Source organism: Lissotriton helveticus, chromosome 7 (assembly GCF_964261635.1).
Source record: "Lissotriton helveticus chromosome 7, aLisHel1.1, whole genome shotgun sequence".
In the NCBI taxonomy this organism is placed as follows: domain Eukaryota; kingdom Metazoa; phylum Chordata; class Amphibia; order Caudata; family Salamandridae; genus Lissotriton; species Lissotriton helveticus.
Genome location: NC_136068.1, coordinates 139667668 through 139675054, shown reverse-complemented (window position 1 = coordinate 139675054; position 7387 = coordinate 139667668). Strand labels below are relative to the sequence as shown.

General features: G+C 42.1%; 1 long non-coding RNA gene across 1 annotated transcript; it reads right to left on the bottom strand.

Annotated features, from left to right (window-relative positions):
* Positions 1-3937: 3937 nt before the first annotated feature.
* LOC144768249 (uncharacterized) lies at positions 3938-6940 on the bottom strand. The gene is made up of 2 exons (XR_013598503.1): positions 6621-6940; positions 3938-4222 (listed from the first exon to the last, which is right to left on the bottom strand). It is a non-coding gene; the product is annotated as an uncharacterized LOC144768249 (long non-coding RNA).
* Positions 6941-7387: the final 447 nt, after the last annotated feature.

Here is a 7387-nt window from a genome sequence, read left to right as displayed (position 1 = left end):
GGGGGAAAACTATATAACTGTAGGGGAAGGAGAGCAAGGAAGCGTAGAGCCCTGATCTGGGTGCCAATGGTGGAATGGGTGGAGAACAAATTTAGAGTTGGGGATTGGACTTTTTAGTTTTTAATATTTTTGTTAGACAAAACGTTATGTTAAAGACTGGAGGTAGAATATTTCACAACAGCACTGATTGTTATGTATGGATCTAATGAAGTGGAAGGTATGGATTGAGCAGGTCTATCAAATAACCAGCTCTAGGGTTTTAAAAAAAAACATTTAAATATATACTGTATTTTGATAACCTGCCAATAATTGTAGCATATCATTATTTCTATCATGGATGTATGTATGTGGATGAATGTATTTAATTTTTGCGCCATAATAAAAAAGAAATTAAAAAAAGAAAGTGGGATCTGTATTTTTCCCAGCACAGGTGGCAATCTCAGGCCACTTACACACATCTTAAGTAACAGAAATTCGCATAAAACATAAGGCAACACAGAAATGCTCCATGTTCAGCCCGTTTTTAGGTCGAGCCTGGGCAGCGCATGCGCTGCCCTGTGGGGCATGCTGTATTTAGGTATGGAATACAAGCTACGCCCATTTCATGCCCAACTTGTCAATTGGCTCCTGTTACTGTCCTTTCAAAATCGTTGCTTTTGATTCATAAATAGGCTTAGTAGTCCCTCCTTGTTACCGCCTTCTCTGCATTTGTAACCTCCCATGAGGACTGGATTTTTTACTTATGTCGTTACACAGTCTGCTTTATTGAAGCTGTGAGCACTATTATGTTTAATGATCTAACACTATTATACCCACGACATGCTTTCCTACAAGGCAGCATGCCACCCACTTTTATATTTTTTATAATCTATTTATTTAATTTACAGCACTGTCCGCTTTAACTATAGCGCCTGCACTTATTTATTTATTTAATTTACAGCGCAGTCCTTTTTAGGTCTCGGCTAAGCGCGCGGAAGCGCGTTCTCGCCGAGAACCTATTGTTGCCGTGTCTGCTTTCCAGGAGACAATCCTGGCCACGCGCATCGCCTTGGAGGCGATTTGAAACTGCCATGCGAACGCGCGCTGTGGCCAGGCGCTGTCTCCTGGGAAGCTCAAAACACCACACACGCATGCGCATACACACAGACACACACACAAGCGCCTACGCATGCACATACATGCAGAGACACACCCCCCCGCGCACACATACACACACGCGCGCACACACACGAGTGCACCCCCCCTCCCCCGCCGTCGCACACATGCATACACACACAAGCACACACACACGAGTGCACCGAGAGCCCTCACAGGAGCCCCGGACGCGAGACGCTTTCACTCCGCCTGCCTCCTCTTCCGGTCCGGACGCGGCCCCGCCCCCGTCACAGGCGACTTTGCCTGACTTCCGGTGAGGCTGTGTAGAAAATAATGCTGGGCTCGTGAGTAACAGTGACTTACTTGTTTTAGTAGTTGATATTGTTAATAAACAAATAAGTATATTTGTAATCATAGAACATTTTTTCGAACTCAGTAATGGTAGTTGTGTGCCCCCTGGTGGCACTGTACGGTGCTGCTTCTGGTACACATCGAACACAGGAGCAGTAGTGACGGAAGAAGGCCTCAGACACATCCATAGTTACAATTTCGTAGTTGTCAGGAATCATTTCTTCGGATTCGGCTTCGTATTGAGGCAGTACAAGTGGCTGTAATTTTCTGTCGAATAGCCGGTTTGATTTGCCATTCTTCTGAAGCAGGGTGAGAGTGAGTGTTTTTGGGGGGTCATTTCATTGCAATCAATGGAGATGGAAATATCTGGCAGTGTGAAGAAGGCTTGTTTACAGGGCGGGCGAGCAAATGTCACAGCTCTGTTCTCGCCTCGGTCTCTGTTATCCACCCCAGTCTGGCAGCTTAATGCATGCTTTACATGGCTTGCGTCTTCTCACTGGCTGCGTCCTCTGCCTTATATTCCACCATCTCCACGTTTGTTTTCTTTCTGTTTCCTTTATTCGTCTTTGGAGAGGACAATCTTTCATGACCAAAGCTTTGTGTTTACAAAACTTTAGGAAAGAGAGAGTGTGTGTGTGTGTGATGTGTGTGTGGGTGTATGTGTGATATGTGTGTGTGTATGTGTGTGTTTGTGTGTGATATGTGTGTGTGATATGGGTGTGTGTGTGTGTGATATGGGTGTGTGTGTGATATGGGTGTGTGTGATATGTGTGTGTGTGATGTGTTTTGTATGTGATTCGTTTTGAAGCTGTTAATTTGTGTGGGTGCAAATGCAATAGGTCTCGCATTTGCCAGAGATTCAGCTATTGGCATTGTAAATGACAATGCCATTTATTTATATGTTTTAAAGAGAAAAAAACATAAATAAAAATATTGTCATGAGCAATGCCAATAGCTCTAACTTTAACAATGCCGAGACCATTGCATTGTAAATGCTTGTTCACTATAGCGGTCGCGCTTATTTATTAGATTTACAGCATGGTCGGCATTCAGTTTAGCGGCACGCTACAGAACCTTTAGCTATTTATTTATGTTTTCTTTTGGGGTGAAAGCGTCCCATACTGCACTTTCACTTTAATATTGACTGCACCCCTTTCTTTAGACGCTGCTCACTGTATCCTGAATAGGGCGAGCAGCATCTAAAGAAAGGAGCGCAGCCACCATTAAAATGGTCTCGTATTTGCGAGAGTATGAGCTACTGGCATTATAAATAACAATGCCTTTTCTATGTGTGTTGCACATAAATAAAAGGAAGTCATTTACAATGCCAATCGCTTAAACTCTTGCAAATGCGAGACCTATTGCATTGAAAATGCTTGTTGGCAGTGGCAATCAAAATAAAAGACTCAGCGAAGCCTTTGTAGTGAAGCCTGCTACAAAACATGAATTATGGAGTCATGTTTCCTTCGGAGTACCATAATCATAGTTGTACTTTGTTTAGATTTGTTTCACGTAGCTTTCTACTCTGCTTTAAATAATAGAGGTACTGGTATTAGAAAACAGTTAAATCAGCTAATTAAAACAGCACTTTACAACTAAATGTAGCGAAAGTTCATGGGAGTTTAAAACCTTTAAAGGGCATGTGGCCTCACGGCCAGAGTTGCCTACTTTTCAACTGCAGAACCAGGTTCTAGTCTCGGCGTCCGCTCTGTCGCTTGCTTCGGCCCCCTCCCCACCCCAAAGGGGGGAGGATGTGGCTGGACCGGGAGCCTTAGTGGAGGCAACCCCCCAGGAGCAAAAAGTTGGGAGGCGTGATGGCACAGGAAGTGTAAGGTCACCTGGTCAGGTTGGAAGCAGGCGCTTACCCGGAAGGAAAGGCATGGTGGTACCGGAAGTGAAAGGTCACCCGGTCGGGTTGGAAGCAGAAGCTTACCCTGAATAGAATGTGCGTGGCACCGGAAGTGAGAGGTCACCCGGTTGGGTTGGAAGCAGACGCTTACCCGGAATGAAAGGTGGTTGCACCGGAAGTGAAAGGTCACCCGGTGGGAAGTGAAGGACGGACGGCACTGAATGTAGGGCACCGTGCTTTCAAATAAATTGAAGTAATGCATGTAGAAGGATCGCTTGTAAGTTTAAACTACCTAATAAACTGCGGCCTCAATTCTGCCATAACGTCAAACTGGTGTGGTCTAAATTTGTGGGATCCGGGTGGGGCGACATGGTGGGAGGTGCCTTCACTATGCCCCTTGGTTCGGCCCCCCCACCCCAAGGGGGGGGGGGGCCTGTACCGGGGGCCTTAGTGGAGGCCACCCCTCGGGAGCCAAACCCGAGCTAGAAAGGGCGGGGTTAAGGGGAGCATAGGCAGAGAACTGACTGGGCAGCAGATTAGGACACTGGGTTCAGCCCAGCCATAAATTTAGGCAAGGAATCACAAATTTGCTAGCATTCGCGACAAGAATTTGCAATTCTATTAAGGACACGGAGGCAAGGATTATGCTTCTCAATCTTTATTGAAGCTCACAGCAGCCAATGAAAATGCTTGCTTTTCATTCTTTAAACGTTAAACAACTACACATCCCATCATGAATAGCACATAAGCACGCCCCCTTAGCCCATAAGAGGCCTCTGCCTGCCGCCATCTTCCTCTTTCTTTAAGGCGAACAGCTCCAACAACAACTTGGATAACTTGGTAACTCCTCCAACGTGGAAGAACATAAACTTTTCAGGCGTAATATCCTGGCAGTCGTCGACGTTCAGTCGTTTTTCTTATCTGAACCTGCAATAAAGGATATGAGACCGTAACCACCATAACCACTGGGTGGGCAAGCATTTATACATAACATGCCGGGTGGGATAATCCTCGCCTCCGTGTCCTTAATAGAATTGCAAATTCTTGTCGCGAATGCTAGCAAATTTGTGATTCTATTGCAGGACCGGAGGCTTCAGATTATGCTTGTTTAACCCTTATTAAAAACAACAGAGGTAATATCCCCCACCGGCTTATAATAATACGTTTTGAAGGTCGATTCTGACGACCAATCTGCGATACGCATGATATCTTGTATACTGGAACCTAACATAAATGACTTTGACGCCATGGCTCCTCTGACTGAATGAGCACCAAAAATGGTGACGTCAATACCAGCTTCTTTCATGACATAACAAAGCCACCTGGCAATGGTGGCAGCTGCCACCGCTTTAAAAGGTTTTTGTATGGCAATCAATAATTGAGAACAGCCCTGCGGTCTATTAGCCGCTGTACATTCCTCATAAGTTTTCAAACATTTAACAACATGAAATGAAGTATAAATGGTAGTCACGAGGTAGATCCAAGTAGAGATTTATTAAGTTGTTACAGGATCAATTCATGCTAGTTACAGGATCAATTCAAGATGATATAAGGTATATTCAAGCTGGTACATGGCCCCACCAGGAGCTGATCTTCATAGCTCACCCACTCAATCCAACTGCCACTCCTCCAGTCCCAGGCATACCCAACATTCCACGCTGTCATCATGCACTCTAAGGTTCCATACACACAGACACATGCAAACCAGCTGAGCTGCTGTAAATGTATTTACAACACATCCTCTTTCCTTAATGAGACAAAGAGAACAAATAAATAAATAGTAACAACGAATTTGTAAAGAAGAGAACAGAAAGCCAAAGATAAAGACAGGCGGGAAAAGTCCATACTAGGAATAGGATGAAAATGAATGGAATGATGAAAATGAATGGATGCAAACAGGATGCTACCAAGAAGACGTAGCGAGACACACCACTCCTTCCCTAGGGAACATCATGAAAATATAGAGAAAGTCAGAGAGTAATAAAAATAACGTGTGCAGATCTAAACTAAACACACCATAAAACGGGTACAGGTGAGTACAAAGTAATGTAGACACAAAGTTTACATAGGTAGGGTGAAAACAGTGAAAAGGATGTGCGCACAACCCACACTGCAGACTAGTTAAAGAGTATAGAGACCAGCTCTTAAATACTACTACCCTACGACAAAAGAAACAATCATATAAACTTAGAGCGTCAGTAATACTAAGGTGGTCTAAAGAGAAAAATAAGCAACTCACACAAAATATGTACCACGTAACACACAATTAAAGTGTGAACAACCAAATATAAGTGTTGAATGAATTATTTCAGGCATTGCAGGCTTACTAAAATCGCTGCAATACACATAAACAGTCTTACTCAAATTGCTGTATAAGTCACTTAATGTATAACAGTCTTACTTAAATTGCTGTAATATCCATAAAACAGTCTTACTAAAATTGCTGTATAAATCCTTTAACGTATAACAGTCTTACTTAAATTGCTGTAATACCTATAAAACAGTCTCACTAAATTGCTGTATGAATTACATAAATATTACAGTCTTACTGAAATGCTGTAAGTATCGCTAAAAAATAATACAGTCTTACTGAAGTGCTGTATATAACACTATAAATACTACAGTCTCACTGAAATGCTGTAAAACTTATCACAACAGTATAGTCTTATTTAAATTGCTGCAAGAAACATTAGAAATGTAAAAGTGCCGGAGACACATAAATCACTATAAAACATAAGTCTTACTTAAATTACTGCATGACTTATCACAAACAGCACCGTCTTATTAAAATTGCTGCTTGTTGAAATATAACAGTGTTACTGAAATTGCTGCCAAATCATTAAAATATATCAGAATAACATAAATTACTCAACATATTATCATAAGGAGAACAGTCCTATTTAAAATAAAAAAAAGCTATAGGGAACATCAGAACAGTCAATGAAAAAAACTACAAAATATATACCAATTTAATCCAGTAGATGGCAGCATGACCTCGTTTGGTGTATCATAAAACTGTTCATTTTTAAAATTAACTCGTTTTCCAGAGATGAAACTATTCCTTTACAGTTCGAAAATAATATACTGCCAAAAATGATGTAGTATAAATGTTAAAATTCAGAATAAATAAAATCACTTTGCAAATTCAAGCATTTTTAAAAGCTTGGGTGAATTGGCAAACTCAGAATATATGGAGATTGGCATTGCTCAGTTATAGTAGCCAGTTTACACTAGACAAAAGTCACGGTGAAAAGTTGACGAGGAGAGAACCACTTCAGGAAATGCTGAAATAAAGAAGATTAGACGTCTGAAACAGTGAGAGTACCTGCAATATTCTGCCGCATCAAAATCATGTTTGACTGGTAAAGCGGGAATAATCTTGCTGACAAGCCCATGAAGCAGCATTCCCAGACAATCAAAATACCAGAAAGCTGAAAAGCACAAGAATATATGAGGCAGCGTAACTTTGTGAAGAGAATCGTTGAGAAGCAATCGTATGAGGCAAGTCAAAGATCAAGACGGAGGCACGCAAAAGACGTGAATGCTGGGTGGCTCACGGTGAGCCCCACTTGCAGAGCGTCCAAAAGCAGCACGAAAGACGTCACAAGAGGTTCCTGAGGTGCTCCGTGTGTAACCCTGGATCAGGTAAGGTGCGCGAGCACTAGTTTACATTTGAAATACAGTGCAACTGCCAAATAGTACAGGCCTCAGGGAAGGGAAAAATTTTATATATATTTCAACAAAGTGAAAATTAAATAGGATTACGATGTTGTTCTCCTCTTCAACAGCCGGCATGAATACTTGCCAGTATTTGCCAAAAGCTCCAGAAACATACCGAAGACGTCATGAATACATTTAAAATTATTCCTTCGACATACCAGCCTCATCCACTCTAAATGAGCTGATCGCCTCTTGCCAACAAGTCCACTTTAACTCCTCACTGGTCGAGTAAACATCTTTTGTGAAAGGCAGGAAGCTTTACTTGCAGACGACAAGTTATGTTAAAAAAACAGTTTCCTTTCCATTAAGCCATTGCTTAATCTTGCTCGACTGTGTAAACACAATTTCTCCGGTTAAGTTGTAATTAGCTGA